The sequence below is a fragment of the Pogoniulus pusillus genome, chromosome 14 (assembly GCF_015220805.1).
Source record: "Pogoniulus pusillus isolate bPogPus1 chromosome 14, bPogPus1.pri, whole genome shotgun sequence".
In the NCBI taxonomy this organism is placed as follows: domain Eukaryota; kingdom Metazoa; phylum Chordata; class Aves; order Piciformes; family Lybiidae; genus Pogoniulus; species Pogoniulus pusillus.
The window spans coordinates 21006607-21023415 of NC_087277.1; the positions used below are offsets into that span (position 1 = coordinate 21006607).

The 16809-nt window shown below is 45.4% G+C and overlaps 1 long non-coding RNA gene across 2 annotated transcripts; it reads left to right on the top strand.

Annotated features, from left to right (window-relative positions):
• The first annotated feature begins 933 nt into the window (after positions 1-933).
• On the top strand, positions 934-1997 carry LOC135181081 (uncharacterized). 2 transcript variants are annotated; one of them, XR_010304705.1, is made up of 2 exons: positions 934-1029; positions 1168-1997. It is a non-coding gene; the product is annotated as an uncharacterized LOC135181081 (long non-coding RNA). The 2 variants fall into 2 exon arrangements; XR_010304704.1 differs by having other exon boundaries at positions 1280-1997.
• The last annotated feature ends 14812 nt before the right edge of the window (positions 1998-16809 follow it).

The window sequence follows — 16809 nt, forward strand, 5'->3', positions numbered from 1 at the left end:
ACTGATGGATCAGCTCCACTGCTTTAATAAAACAATAACAACAACATGAACGTTGGCTGTTGAAGAACAGAGCTTAACCCTGCTAACCCCTCAGCTTGATGCCCAATACAAGATGTATTGAATGGAATCCTTTGTTGATCAGTTTAGGGTCACTTGCTCTATCTGCCCCTCCCTGCTGGCATGATCACTTACTTTTCTACACCCCAACACAGCACACAAGATTGATCAGTGACTTTGGTCTCCTCAGGAGCAATGAGAAGCAAGAACTTTTCTGCATGCCAATCCTTGGTAGAACCTATAAGCACTAGCATATTATTGCTAGAAGCATGCAAAACCCATGTGGTTAACTGCAGTCACTTAGAACAGGCTCAGCTGGAAAGTGAAATCACTGACCACAGCCAGCTCTGCTTAGCTCAAACCAGAAGAGTGTCCAAAGAACCTTTTAGAGTAGTGATGAAGGAAACAGCAAATCTTACACACTGGAGAGCTTAGTTATAGTAAAGAAGGGTCCTGCCTTTCTCACAGTAGTGTCTCAGGGTAGCTTGCCTGCCAAAATATGGAGTACAAGATGATTTGCCTGCTCCTATTTTCTTTCCCCCTATTGCAGTGTTGAAAGCTAATTACACAGAGGCAGGGGTCAAAGGCAGATCAGTAAATTTACTTTCCCGAGGTGGCTTTTGGTAGTGCTCTTTTCTGTGTTCTTCTCCAATTAAAATCATTAATATATTTGATTGCCTAAAGAGAATATGGTGGGAATGGGTGGGACTTCAAAGGTAGTTCAATGCAGAATTTGTTTTGTTCACGTAGATGGAAGGTAATTGTGGAAAAGGACTTATTTTCTAGAAGAGATCCCAGATAAGCTGCAGATAGTTGTTGTGGTAGGTCTGATAGGCCCAAAATAGGCTTATACATATCCTGCCTTCCCTAGGCATGTTTTTCTGCTCCAGGTGAGGGGCAAGGATGGGAAGAGGACACAGAAGAACCTGGAGTGGCTGAGTCTGGCCTGCCCAGGGCCCTGTGGTGAACAAGGTACACACACTTAGCTTGTGCCTGCCTAGTGCAAGGCCTGTGCTTTTCCCAAATTAGGGAAAAGTGAGCCTGTGGCTTAGCCTAATATGGTAAGGTTTGGCTAACTGCCATCCTGATTGGGTATTCTCGTGTCCAAAGGGCAGTTAATCTGGACCCACGTTGATAAAAGGAGATATGCAGGTGAACAATGTGCTTTTTCTTCACTGCTTTTGCTTCCCTGCTCTTTGCCTGCTCTCTCTGCTGTGCCCAGCCCTGCTGCTCTTGCACACTGCCTTATTGCTGCCTGCTAAACTCCACTGCCGCAAGTTACCAGAAGCAGACCCAGGATGCCTGCACGCGATCAGCCTGTGTGGCCAGAGTGACATCATGCTGAGACTGCACCACATCTGTCTCTGCACCTGAAGGTCCTGCCTAGAGTTTCTGGACATATATATGCAGATTATCCAGAAGAAGCCAGGAGACAAGGTCAGAGATTGTCTGCATCCTTTCCCCAGGAGCCAGGAAGATTCAAGCCCCAACATCCAATAATGCAAAGTCCCCTGAAAGCATTTGGACACTGTCTGGACTGTGGCCAAGCCCCACGAGTGGGTAATAATAATTTGTGAGCAAATGCTTAAATGTCTCTTTGTGATTCTCCACTGCCTTCTGCCCTAGAGCAGAAAGAGCTTGAGCTCATCTACTGGGCACGCGGCATATTGACTGCAAGTGACATTTGACCACGGGAACCTTCTCTTCCAGTTCAATTAATGTATATGTATTTTGCTGGTTATTGCTAGATCTAGATATTATCCACAGAATGTTTCCATGACCGTGTAAGAACCCAAATATTATTAAAATCAGTGGTTCTGAATAGCAAAATTAATAAACAATATTAATTTTGGAAAAATATCATCTTGCACCAATTAATTTCCCCTCCTCAACAACAGTGTATTCCTAAAAGCAATAAAGGCAGCTCTCATTCTTCCTTCTCTAGACTAAAAGTGATGTTTTGCCCTCAGGGCAATAGAACATTCCCCTTCCGTGTATAAGTGTTAACAACAGAATCACAGCTTTGTAGGATAGCTGAGTTTGGGTGGGGGTGTCTGGAGGTCATTTGTTTAACCCCAGGCTCAAAGCACTGGAATGCAGAGCACTGAACAGGCTCCCCAGGGATGTTGTGGGGTCTCCTTCTCTGGAGACTTTCAAGGCCTGTCTGGATGTGTTCCTCTGTGATCTGTGTTAGTATTGTCCTGCTGTGGCAGGGGGGTTGGACTCAATGATCTCCTTGGGTCCCTTCCAACCCCTAACATCCTGTGATCCTGTGAAAGCAGCAATAAGAGCTTTGTCCAGCAGAACTTCTAATATTCCCACACGTGGATATTCTCCACCTTTTCTGGGTTACCTGTTCCAGCACTGAACTGCTCACATGGAAAAAAAGCATTTTCCTTGCACCTAATTGGAATGACTCTTGTTGGAACCTGTGTCTGTTGCCTCTTGTGCTTTTCGTTGCTTGGCCCTGAGGAGAGTTAAGTTCATTTACTCTACAGAAAAGATGGGAGTTACCTTCATAGGACAACTAGTCCATGTCCCTGTTCTGAGGAGGACTAAGAACACTGACATTTCCCCCAGCATTGGGCTCCTGAGATGGTCTTTAAAATCTCCAGTAATGAGGATGCCGCAGGTTATGTAGCTTGCTGATGGGTATTGATCTTCGTGGTTAGGAACATGTTCCATAATATCCAAACCATATCTTGTCCCACAGAGAACTAATTATTTTCTTCCCCTCCCTGGAAATGAAAAGTCATGTATCATCACTCCTTCAACTATGCTCTCAATACTGGAATTTTTATCATTCTCCCATGCTTCTTTATTCTAAAAATAAACTGCATTACCTCTGCTCTGATGGATTGATCACATTTTCTGCAGTCCCTCAGCATTCCTGTTGCTCTCAGTGTGACTGCCTCTCTCGTAAAGTTTAGTGCCTTCAAGCTACGTGGAGACAAAAAGATTAATTGCTTCATAAGTTCTGCGGCTGACAGTCCTGTTCATTTGGAGTGATGATTCGCTTTGTTTGTAACAACATTGCATTCTCGTCCTGTCAGACCGTTTATGGTCCCCAACAGACCTCAGTGTCTTTTCTCCAAGGGAGCATTTCACTCATCTCTCCTTTTTTTGGGGTCTTTTAAGAAAGAATACATTCGTGCTGCTGCCTTTTTCTTCCCCCGAGCTGGGCTTTGCTGCTTACCGATGTTTTGTTTTGTTTTGCTATGGTTTTCAAACTCTTCCCCCCCCAGTCTCAAGTAATTATCCTGAATTCTGATGCTGTCCTCAGCGGGGTGTGCAGTCTGCTTTGTGCATTGATGCCTTGCACGCTTTGCAAGAGCCTCTGCTGCATCAACTTGCCCGTTAATCACAGCGTCCAGCGACGCTCAGGGGCGCAGGTGAGTGCCCTGTTACATCTCTGTGCCAGCTTGGTGGAACCTACTAACATTTACTCTGCCACACTTGGCTGCAAGGTCACCGTTTGACAATTTCATCTAGACTAGACCTCTTTCCTTGAAAGAAGGTTAAAGAATGTGAGCACTCAAAGCACTCTTTTGGGGAAACTGAGATGCTGCTCTCCCAAGCACCAGTTTTAAACCACTGCCTTTCCCCTAACGTCTGAGAGCCAACATTCTCTAGCAGCTACATTTTCCTGCCTTCAAACATTTCAGCTGCTTAACTGAGAGCTAGCTCATGCCTAAATTGATCCAGGACCTTGAAACTAAAGAGGGATTCTTGCTATTTGGGAGGCCTATTGAGACAGGAGCACCTCAAACGGGCCCTGCCAGAATCTCACCCCAAGGCATTTTCCTTTTTGCCAGCACAGCTATATCCTCTCCCTGTGCAGCAACAGCTTTGTCACAAACACTTCTCTTTAAGCCTTCCTGTGTCTTCACCGTGGATTTTGCCAACAGTGTCATCTCTGCAGGTGATTTTCTTACACCTCTAGACAACACTGGTAGACCAGCAAAGACCTGGCTTCAATTTCTTCAGTTCCAAACAATGTGTTTGCTTTTAAAAGCCCCCTCCCTTCCCCTAGGCACTAAATTTACACTTGTCATTTGAGTGGTGACTCATACCCTTCTGACTCAGCCACAGCTAATCAGTGGCCTATTGAAAAAAACCATTTTTCTCTGACTTTGAAGAGCCGTGTGTCAGTTTGCACATTACCCATTCATACACTAACAACCGACATGAAGAACAATCTAGACCAGACAGTCAGCCCCACATCTAGGTTCCAAATAAGCCTCTGCTCAAACTGTGTCTTTGCTCTGAGCTTCTCCACTTCAAACAGCTTTGCAGCCCTGAAGAGTTTCTTTTATCCACCAGTGGCAGCATGGGAATATTATGCTGGCATTTTTTGTTGCTGAGAGGTTCACAGGATCACAGGATGTTAGGGGTTGGAAGGGACCCAAGGAGATCATCGAGTCCAAGCCCCCTGCCACAGCAGGACCACACAATGTAGCACAGATCACAGAGGAACACATCCAGAGAGGCCTTGAAAGTCTCCAGAGAAGGAGACTCCACAACCTCCCTGGGGAGCCTGTTCCAGTGCTCTGGGACCCTGATAGTAAAGAAGTTCCCCCTTGTGTTGAGGTGGAACCTCCTGTGCTGCGATTTACACTCATTGCTCCTTGTCCTACCACAGGGAGCAGTGAGCAGAGCCTGTCCCCCTGCTCCTGGCCGACTCTCAGATACTTATAAACATTTATCAAATCCTCTCTAAGTCTTCTTTTCTTGAGACTTATCAGCCCCAGGTCCCTCAGCCTCTCCTCATAAGCCATGCCCTCCTGTCCCCTCATCATCCTCGTATGCCTCTGCCGGACCCTCTCCAGCAGATCCCTGTCTCAGTCCAGGTTTCTCTGTCCAGGCAAACAGGTTCAAAGAAGCAAGCATGGAAGAGATTGATGATCTCTTATCTACCTGTGTGCAGATGAACATTAGGTGTGTCATTTTGATTCAGATCAGGATTGGGTATTTTAAATAAATCCTCTCTTCTGCTTCCTTTGTTTTGCTTCATGTCACAGAGCATTCACAGAAGGCAGAAACTGGATTCCTTCTGGCTAGAATCAGGACAGAAGGCGTGCACGTGTATCACAACAGCTGCTAAGGGGTGTCCAGTCCAAGGGAACAAGTTAGAGGCCCCAGGAAACACATGCAGTATGAGCATCCAGTCTTGCCCTTGACAGATCCATTTATACATACTCACACTGCTTGCTAATGGTAGACAGAGGCTTTGTCATCATGCCACAGACCCCTTCCCACTCAGCTCCAAGGTTCTTAGGTGTGCCCAGCAGTGTTTCTGCTGTTTTCCTGGCAGTACATTGGTGCCTTGCAGAGTGAGTCCTTCTCAGGACAGAAATCATAGCAAAGTTTTCTCTTTAAGGAAGGTGAATTTCTGCAATCATTGTGTAACCATTACATCAAGTTTAATCTCTGTCTTGAGGTCCTCTGTGTCCCCTCCAGCTTTTTGGTCTCACATTGAACAGGTCTAGTTCCTCCTTAAGAAGGCAAATAGATCAAGTGGTGCTCCAAAAGAGCTAAATGAACTCTTCAGTCTTTGCTCTGTTGCAAACATTGTGTGTTTCCATTTGCCTTCTGAGATCTGTGCAAATGTGTCTCTCTCATATGTTTCTTCTTTAGATGAAGCCCAGGCGTTTGGAGCATCACTTCTAGAGGTTCACAGTCCCTTCTTGCTGAAGAAAAGAGGAAGTTAATGAGGAATCTTATACTGGTAGAAAAAAAAAACCCCAAACCTATCTTCTTTTTGATTTTTTGGTGTGTTCTGGAATTGGTTGTCTGTGATTTAAACCAAAATGTTCTTTTCAGCATTCTCATGTTATCCTCCCTTCCAGAGACTTACAGTTCTGCTGAGGATTTTCCTTGTGCTCATGCATTTTTACATTGAAACCCAAGTGATGACCAAGTAATCACGGAGGTTTTCTTTCAGTTAGTGTCTAAATTCCAATTACTTAGCCTTGCATAATGGAAAAATCCCTGCCATATCAGTCATTCACCTTTGGCAGCTCGTTATTCCAGGCACTGATTTTATACCGATAGACACAACTTAGCCTATGAAATACTTCAGGAGCTGAAGCATCTAACTCAGAGCAGTGGATTTCAAACCATAGGCTGCCATAGGGCAATTCATGTCACACAGGCTGCCACAGAGGCTATTCTAGGCATCAATCCAGGATGGGAGATGAAAAACTTTGAGAGCAGCCATGCAGAAAAGGACTTGAGAGGACTGGTGGGTGAGAAGCTGAACATGAGCCAGCAGTGTGTGCTTGCAGCCCAGAAGGCCAGAGCATCCTGGGCTGCACCCAAAGCAGCATGGCCAGCAGGTTGAGAGAGGTGATTCTGACACATTGCACTGGTGAGATCTCACCTGGAGCATTGCATCCAGGTTTGGAGCCCTCAACACAAGGACACGGACCTGATGGAGAAGGTCCAGAGGAGGGCCACAACAACAACCAGAGGGTTGGGACCCCTTTGCTAGGACAACAGGCTGAGGGATTTGGGGTTGTTCAGCCTGGAGAAGAGAAGGCTTCAGAGAGACCTAATAGCAGTCTGGCAGTACCTGAAGGAAGCCTACAAGGAGGCTGCAGAGGGACTGTTTACAAAAGCCTGTGGTGATAGAATGGGGAACAATGGTCTGAAATTAGAGAAGAATAGAATTAGTTTGGATGTTAGGAACAAGTTCTTTACCATGAGGGTGTTGGAACACTGGAACAGGTTGGCCAGGGAAGTGGTTGAGGCCCCATCCCTGGAGATATTCAAGATCAGGCTTGACTGGGCTCTGGGCATCCTGATGTAGTGGAGGATGTCCCTGTTGACTGCAGGGGAGTTGAACTAGATGGTCCTTTTAGGTCCCTTGCAATCCAGATCATTCTATGATTTTCTACACTCAGGAATACCTGGAAGAGAGCTAAAGTTTGACATCTGACCACTTGAATCTCTTAATAGCACTTGAAACATGAAGCTTTTCCTCTTGGGACATTAAAAGAAAGGAAAAGAACCTGTCCTTTTTCAATGCTAAATAATAACTTGAAAGGGGTTGTGCATCCTTTTTATTAGGTAGCATAACTCAAAATACCATCACAGCTTTACAAGTTGTAAATTAGCAGAAAGGAAATCACTTCATTGAAATACCTATTTCAGAGCACGTCCATTTAAAAGGCAGAAAGAGACTGTGACAGCTTTTATGCCAGCGTGGAGATCTATCACCATCACTGGAATTAATCTGAACTCTGTCCTTCATTATAGAGGCAACGGGCAGCTGCCTGTTGCCACAGTCACAATTTTCACAATGTACATTAGAGGTGCTTCAATCAGATCATCAGCTTCTACATCCAAGTGAAGAAGGTACTAAAAACTCCTATCAAGCCCAGAATGTCTAAAGCTAAACAGTAAAGCTGAGAAAATGGTGATGCTGCACAAAGGACAGTGAGACAGCACCATACTGCAGAGACACTCAGTGTGGTGCATAGCTCATGGACCATGTCCACTAACAGGGCAGGTTACTTCTGGAGAGAGGGAGGAGTGGAGGGGGAAAGAGAGAAGGGAAAAGAGAAACTTCTTTCCTCTGCCAGGCCAGGAAGAGCAGCAATTTGAGCAGAGCAGACTCACAGGTAACTGCCTTCCTCTGGTGAAGAGGTGGCTGGTGGTAGTGCAGTGGTGGTAAGGATGTGGTAGTGCAGTGGTGATAAGGATGTGGTAGTGCAGTGGTGATAAGGATGTGCAATGCAGCATGTGCTAGAGATGAAGATAACAAAGATATTGATGACTACCGTGGTGGTTGTTGTGGATTTTTTTCCACTATGTACTTTGCATTGTGAGTCACTCATGATCCTCACACTCCTTTTATTGCTGCTTATGGCACTCATAGCACTGACTGGAGTATGCCAACAGGGCGCAAATTTTGCACTTTGGCTGCATGTTAAGGTTCTGGGTGTGCAAATTATAGGATAACATGGATTGAGTATTTGAATTACTCCTCTGTACTTTACTGTTCAATAAGTATAGTTTTCTCCAAGATGAGCTAAGGTCTACAAAACAAGAGGTAAGCAGTAAAGAAGAGGAGGAGCAAAGTTCATAGATTCATAGAATGGTATGGGCTGGTTAAAGATCATCTAGTTCCAATTCCCTTGGAGGAGTTGCACCTTCCACTAGACCAGTCTGCTCAAAGCCTCATCCAACCTGACCTTGACCACCTCCGAGGAGGGGACATTCATGACCTCCTTGGGTAATATATTCCTGTCTCCTACCACCTTCACCCTAAAGAATTTCTTCCTAATCTCCAGCTAAAGCTGTTCTCCCCAAGCTTCAATCCATTCTCTCTCATCTTATCACTACAAGCCCTGGTAAAAAGTTCCTCCTCAGTTTTCTCATAGGGCTCTTTCAGGTACTGGAAGACTGCTCTAAGGTCTTCCCAGAACCTTCTTTTCTCCAGGCTGAAAAGTCCCAGCTCTCTCAGCCTGTCCACACAGGGGAGTTTCTCCAGCCTTCTGATCATTTTCGTGGCCCTCCTCTGGGCCTGCTCCAGCAATTCAATGTCCCTCTTATACTGAGGACACAGAATTGGATGCATCACAGCAGATGAGGTCTCATGAGAGCTGAGCAGAGGGGCAGAATCATCTCCCTCATCCTGCTGGTCACACTGCTTTTGCTACAGCCCAGGAGGTGCCTCACTGTGAGAATAAAAGCAGAAAAATACCATTACTGAGACTCCTAGAAACATGTGGGAAAGAAAAAACAGGGCTCTGAGTGACCTGATCTGGTTGAGGATCTGCAGGGTGGGTTGGACCAGATGGCCCTCGGAGGTCCCTTCCAACCCAGACCATTCTATGATAGAGCCCAGTGCAATAATAAGTGCCATTTTGTTTTGTATCTTTTAGACATGCTTAGCTGAGAAGTATCAGGAACCTCCATAAACATTCCTATTCTAATTTTACCTGGACTTTAAAAAGAGTCTTTGACACTTGACAGCTATCAGCATCAGCTCCCCTGTAACCTGTTGCTGTTGGGATTTTTACAAACTTCAAAAGATATTTCCTTGTCTTAAGGACTTTCTGTTGTATATTTACAGAGTGCAGTCACCCCCAAGTAAGCAGGCAGCACCACAGTACATGTAACAGAGTAAAATAATAGGATCATAGAATGGTTTGGGTACGAAGAGACCTTCAAAGGTCACCGAGTCCAACCCCCTCTTCAGTAAGCAGGGGCAGCCTCAAGTAGGTCAGGTTGCCCAGAGCCCTGGTTCTCACAACACTGATGGGAGTTAATGCAAAGCAGGCCAGGTTTAGATGGTTGAGTATGTTCCTACATAAGGGTCTCAGACACTCCTGTCAGCCTTTGTGTACGCTCTCCATTAGCTCGAGTTGTGGGTGAGCACTTGGGCGAGCCCAGTGGGTCTGCCCTGCACAGAGCAGGAGCAGGGAGCTCCACCAAAGAACCAGAAATGCTTTTGTATTCTTTCTGGGTTTCTATTTGGTCATGTCAAATAACCTCAGATAAAAATGCAACTGCTGGAGCAGGTTCAGAGTAGGTAACAGAAATGATCAGACAGCTGGAGAACCTCCCCTATGGGAACAGGCTGAGAGATCTGGGGCTGTTCAGCATGGAGAAGGATCCAGGGAGACCTTATAGCAGCTTTCCAGTAGCTGAAGGAGCCTACGAGAAAGTTATGAAGGGACTTTTTACATGGGCTTGTGGTTACAGGATGAGAGTGAGTGGATTTAAGCTTGAGGAGGGCAGGTTTAGACCGGAGATTATCAATAAATTCTTTACAGGGAGGGAGGTGAGATACTGTTGAGGAACGGAGTTTAGGGGAATTTTGGGGAATAACATGCAAGGCCAATGTATAAAAGGAAAGTTTAAATGATTTATTAATAAACACTAGAAATCCCCTTCCCCAAACTTACTTATAACTATCCCACGTAAGTTCTTGGTTCGCGGTTGCAAATTAAAATACAGAATGGCTAAAATGAAGAGAGTCTGTGATTTTAAGAGAGTTCATTTGAGTCTTGAGAGATTATTCAGTCTCTAAATAAAGAGTTTGTCAGTTACTCACTGTCCAAATGCAGTTTCTGAGAGGTTTCAGCTGGGCCCTGGCTCCTGAGGCTTGACGAGGATCGGGCGCTGCCGTGCTGGCCGTAATTCTCCATGCTGTGGTGCGAATGCCGAGCGATGCGTGTGCAGGCAGGGTATCAGTCAGAAGAGGAGCAGGAGAATGCTCTATTAAGGCAAATGCAGCATTTTTATAGTGATCAAAAGAGGTGTGTTCAGCCAGTTCAGGCGGTTTTACGTCAATTTTACAGACTGGTACAAAGTTATAATCAATTCATACAATTGGATAATTCTTACCAAAAACTACCTGTAGAACCACCCAGGGGTCAGCCCCCAACAGATGTTCATCGGGTGTGAGAACCAAGGTCTTTTACTTCAAAACATAGCCTATGTTTACCTTTTGCCCCCTCTGGGAAAGAAATCTTCCCATGGGCTGTTCAGCCCATGCAGGCAGACAGGAATATGGTTTTGGTTTTGCGATGGCTAGCCTTCATGTGAGCCACGATCCTGTGTATGAATGGGGTCCTGCAAAAGGGCTCTGCTACCTTCCACGACAGACACTGGAACAGGCTGTCCTGGGAGGTCATGGATGTCCCCTCCCAGAAGGTGTTCAAGGCCAGGTTGGATGGGACCTTGAGCAGCTTGGTCCAGTGGAAGGCATCCCTGCCCATGCCGGGGGGGGGGGTGTGGAACTGAATGAGCTTTAAGGTCCCCGTTGGGTCACAGAACCCATTCTGTGAATCTATGACAACTGTGACCAGGAGGCACACTGGCATTTGTGAGAGGTGCAGTAGTAAAAACTGATGGAACACCTGTGGCTTTAAGAAAAAAACCCCAACCCCCAAAGCCCTAAAACTCTGTCTCTGAGGCTCCTCTTGAAAGGTATGAGGCTTCTGTACAGCTCCTTGTCCCACGCCAGAGCTGGAACGTCGAATACAACTTTCACAGGAAGATGACCTTTCATGACAAGATTTTTTAAGAGCCTGACATTTGGAAGAGAATTGAGGTTGGAGTGGGAAGCGGTGGAAGTGGCCACAAATGAATATTTGTTAAAAGGTTTTAGCTTAATGGATTGTAATGAATGTAAAGATATGCAAAACTATTAGGGGAGCGAATCCAGACCAGGCAAATTAGAATAAATTAAAATATTGCTCAACAATATAATTAACCTTTCCAGATTGCAGGAGGGTTGTCTTGTTCCTTTGACAGAATTCAGCTCCAGCCCTGAAAAACAGCAAGGCCCCAAATTTCACACTCAATTAAGTGTGTTGCAGATCTCCTACATTCGGAGGAATTCCTCTGACTTAGCAGATCCTACATGGAAACTGGTGTGGGAGCCTCACTCTCTGTCTGTTTCTACTTTCCTTCTAGTGCTGTCTCTACAGCCCACATCTTCCTGTTTATGATCATTATTCCCCCAGCCAAACTCAGTCATTTAATAGCCTAATCATTCCTCTGAGCTGGTTGTTGCTACTGGTAACAAAACTGTGCATTTGCTGTGCGTAAAAGCAGAAGCCCAAACCAGCCTTCTTCCACAACTAGTTCTTTAGACAGAAAAAAACCCCAATCTTGCACCCTATAATCAGGCCTGCATAGTGCATAAAGACACTTCCATAAAGTAAAGAAGAGGAGATGAAGGGAACACTGGAGAATTTGGTCTCTGAAGATCCTATGGCACTTAATATTTAGGGACTGGCGTTTTCAAAGCATCTCGAGAGGGTTCATCTGATGAGCGTGGTGGGGAGAATTCACGTGTGCAGCTCTGAAGGGTGGAGCAGTGTGCATGAGCTTCAAGCTGGTCTGTTAAACAGATGCTAAATCACATTAAGCTCACAAAGTGCTGCAGCTTAGGTTTTATGCGATGTTGCCCTTTGGTCCCCCTCTACATCTGCATTTGGGTGCAGTCTGTTTCATGACTTCCAAATCTCCCTAGGCTACAGCCTTGCTACTCTCTTTTATTCTTCTCCACTGCATTTCCCCCTCACTTAATTCTCTGGCTCTGACAATCTTTTCTCTGTGAGGGGTTTACCACTTCCCTGCAGTCAAGCCAGGTTTCTTCCTCCTCTTCCCATCCAGGGCACCAACGATTACATCCTTGCCAGCCTAAAGAGATGCCTTTCACTGTGCCTAAGCTGTGTACCACAGTGCTCCAATCAACAAGGCTGGGGTAAATTGTAGTCAATGTTTGCAGCCCAGAGAAGCTGTGGTCCTTGCAGAAGGTGCCTGAAGGATTTACCTCTTAATCAAATCCCACCTAAGATTTCTGGCAACTTCATGTTGTGAACTTTGATAGTTTTGGGTGAAAATAAGAAAACAACTGGCACCAGAAGAATCCTCTTATAAAGACTTCTAAAATTCCTTCTCCCAAGCTAGATATGATCTGCTAAGCAGTGGCAAGATTTGTTCACTCACAGTTGGGTTGGGAGACACTATCCAGTTCAAACTCCCTCTGCAGGCAGGATCAAGAGAAGCTGTTTGTCCGGAACTGTATCCAGATGGGGTTTGACTGTCTTCGTGAATCACAGTAAATAAGTGTTTGGTGTGTTCAGATGTAGCTTTATGGTTCAGTTTTGCATCTACTGGTTTCTTGTTGCCAGGCCCCAAAATATTATAAAGACACATTTGTTCAGCTCTGCCTTGCTGATTTTAGGTCTCCAATGAGGTAATTTATCCCTCCCTGCAGAGCCTGCTCTAACAAGAAACTTTTACTCATCTGTGTTCAGAAAGATGGTAAATGAGGAGATCTTTAATGGCAGTGGATATGGCAATTCCATGTAGAAATGGCAACTCCGTTTAGAATCAACCAGGTTGGAAGAGATCTCCAAGATTATCCAGTCCAACCTAGCACCCAGTCCTATCCAGTCAACTAGACCATGGCACTAAGTGCCTCATCCAGGCTTTGCTTCAACACCTTCAGTATTATATATATATATATATACACACACACACACACACACACACATATATATATTATATAGAATTAGCCCTTAAAAAGGTGTTTTTTTTCTCCTGTTCATCTAATAAGACCACACTCTGCCATTTGTGAAAGTCAACTGTTGATGTGTGATGTGATCAGGAGAAGAGAGCTGGGAAGAACACATCTTAGAATCATAGAATCATAGACTCGACCAGGTTGGAAGAGTCCTCCAAGATCAGCCAGTCCAACTGAGCACCCAGCCCTGTCCAATCAACCAGACCATGTCACTAAGTGCCTCATCCAGGCTTTGCTTCAACACCTTCAGTATTATATATATATATATATACACACACACACACACACACATATATATATTATATAGAATTAGCCCTTAAAAAGGTGTTTTTTTTCTCCTGTTCATCTAATAAGACCACACTCTGCCATTTGTGAAAGTCAACTGTTGATGTGTGATGTGATCAGGAGAAGAGAGCTGGGAAGAACACATCTTAGAATCATAGAATCATAGACTCGACCAGGTTGGAAGAGTCCTCCAAGCTCAGCCAGTCCAACTGAGCACCCAGCCCTGTCCAATCAACCAGACCATGTCACTAAGTGCCTCATCCAGGCTTTGCTTCAACACCTCCAGGAACAGCAACTCCACCACCTCCCTGGGCAGCCCATTCCAATGGCAAATCATTCTCTCTGGGAAGAACTTCCTCCTAACATCCAGCCTGTACCTCCCTTGGCACAAATGGAGACTGTGTCTCCTTGTTTTGCTGCTGGCTGCCTGGCAGAAGAGCATGCTTCACCCAGCAGCTGAGCCTTGAAGAAAGCACGCCAGCAGGCTGATAGAAGGTGAGCCATAAGCTTAGTGTGTTGAGTTGGCTTTGAGTTTTGGCTTAAAAGGGAGTAATGACACTAGAGCCAGTCAGAGTGCTTTGCTAAACATCCTTGCAAACAGCACAAACCAGACTGAACTTTAAACTACTCGTCACCAGCAGGCTCTTAAAATCTGCTGGTGAACTTCAAAGGGAGACATTAATTTGTTGTTTCTCATGAGTGTGGTGGCTGAGGCTGGTGCTCTGCAAAGGAGTCACAGGTGAAGCATAACAAATTGTGAGGAAATCATGACTCTTACGTGGCTCTGGTTATTTGTGTGTGTGTTTGCACTTGTTGCTTCTAATCTCTATCAGATGGGCTAAGAGTTTTCTTCCTGTCTCTTCATCTGCCCTATGAAACACATCAAACCCCTGTTTTGGCTGAAAGGAGGGTTAGAATATGTCTTTCCCCTCACAAGTCTCCCCATAAGAGCAGTGGAGAGGCAGGCATAAAACCTCAGCAAAGCCAGGTCTGTTTTCTCCCCACAAAAGCATCAGGAAGCTATGTAAAAGGTATGAGACTGGGAAAAGGGAAATCCAACAGGAAACCTTGTGCTGCACCAGTGTCTGCCCATTACCTGTGCTGGAAGAGACAGAACTGCTCACAGGGCAGGAGGAGGCTGAAGTATCTTCACTTACCTCACAAGGGATAGCCAGGAGAAGAGGAGGTTCTGGGGAGATCTTACTGCTCTCTACAACTACCTGAAAGGAGGTTGTAGCCAACTGGGGGTTGATCTCTTCTCCCAGGCATCTAGGGACAGAACAAGAGGACACAGCCCAAGCTGTGCCAGGGCAGGTTTAGGCTGGATGTTAGGAAGAAGCTCTTCACAGAAAGAGTGATTGGCATTGGAATGGCTTCCCAGGGAGATGGTGGAGTCACTGTCTCTGGAGGTGTTTGAAAAGAGACTGGATGAGGCACTGAGTGACATGGTTTAGTTAATTAGAAGGTGTCAGATGATAGGTCAGACTGGATGATCTCAGAGGTCTTTCCCAGCCTGGTTAATTCTGTGGTTCTGTGACCATAAACATGAGTCTCTGTGTTTGCTGCACAGAGCTGTGAAAAAGTGGGTGTCCCAGCTTCTTTGCTTGGCTATTCAGCATCCTTATAGCTCAAACTCATTCTGAGAGACAGAGCTGATATGGAGCCAGACCTCCTTTTTACCTTTACTTTAACTTCAGACCCAGAAACCCTGATACACTTCTGAAAACAGAAGAAATTGGCTTCTTTGGCTCTGCACTCTGTTGGTGCATTTCCACCAGCTTCCTACCTCTGGACAGCTCAGGTAGCTTTCCCAGACTGCTCAAAGTCAAAATAATAATTCTAGTATCTCCTCTGCAAGTGAACTGGTGTCTTCCAAGAAGGTTGGACAAGGTTACTAGAAGCTTTGTGGAGTAATTTATTTAGTGAAAAATAGCTTCTTATTCTTTTACAGGAGAGTAAGCCTCAGAAATAGAGAATAAGTTTGGTCTGATCTGTTGTAACAGTTATGGCTTTTAAAGTGGTTTTCTGACCTTACAGCAAAACATCCTGGAGGTTCACTCAGCTACTGCTGAACCTGTAGGGAAGACTCGCTTCAAGTGTTACTGAGTTCTTCAAAGCTTTAGTGAGCTAATTTTTCCATCACAGGAATATTCCTGGTCCAGTGATTGTAAGGAAATGTCACCAGCTTTTCTAGACTGGCATGTTTAATAGGCATTAACATACTGACAGCACTGAGGACTGGACAAGCCAGGGTGACCAAAGCCCAGTCCAGCTCTAAATTGAGTTGTAAAATGAGATTATGGCACATAGCAGGGGCTACTTATTGATGAGGTTGCCTTTATGCTCTGCTCTTAAAAATGTACTTAGTGGCAGCTTCCTCCTCTCCATGTCATGTCCAATGCTGTGCTGAACCAGGCACAGGACAATGCCAAAGTCTACTTCTTCTTTTGGTGAATTATGGCCATTTATGCCAGTTTGTGTCCTTTCAGAACAGGGGGCAGGACCTGCAGTGGTAATCTGCCCACACAGCATGGGGAAAGCAGTATTGCCTCAGAGAGGCTGAGGGAGCTGGGGATGTTTAGCCTGGAGAAGAGGAGGCTGGCTCAGGGGTGACCTCATTGCTGTCTACAACTACCTGAAGAGACGTTGTAGCCAGGTGAGGGTTGGTCTCTTCTGCCAGGCAACCAGCAATAGAACAAGGAGACACAGTCTCAAGTTGTGCTGGGGGAGGTCTAGGCTGGATGTTTGGAGGAAGTTGTTGCCAGAGAGAGTGATTGGCATTGGAATGGGCTGCCCAGGGAGGTGGTGGAGTCACCGTCCCTGGATGTGTTCAAGAGAAGACTGGACGAGGCACTTAGTGCCATGGTCTAGTTGACTGGCTAGGGCTGGGTGCTCAGTTGGACTGGCTGATCTTGGAGGTCTCTTCCAATTTGGTTGATTCTATGATTCCATATCACAGCCATATAGATTAAGAAATGGAATGAGAGCTTTAGTATTAGAGTCATAGAATGGTCTGGGTTGGAAGTGACCTCCAAAGGTCAGTGATGAGAAAAGGAAAAAAAACCCTCAAGTATTTCATTAAGAAACAGTCTTAAAGATTTACTTTCTTGGCATAGGTAAGTGGTCTCATCTAACTGTGACATTAACAAAGGAGGGGTGCTAGAGACTGGACACCTTATCAACAAAACCAAGGCTACACGGCTGGAATCCTGCTATTGGAAAGATGAAACCATTTCCATGGTAACAGTGAGTAAATTGTTCTGTGAAAAAGAGATTGAGGAAAGAATGTGAGTCAAACAGGGACTGCTCAGTCCATCTCCTAAGTGGAAAACAGATGTTTTAAGTAAGAGAAAACAGAAACATAGCATATTTAAAGTGCCCTACTAAAACATGCTACCCTCCTGTGCCTGTGA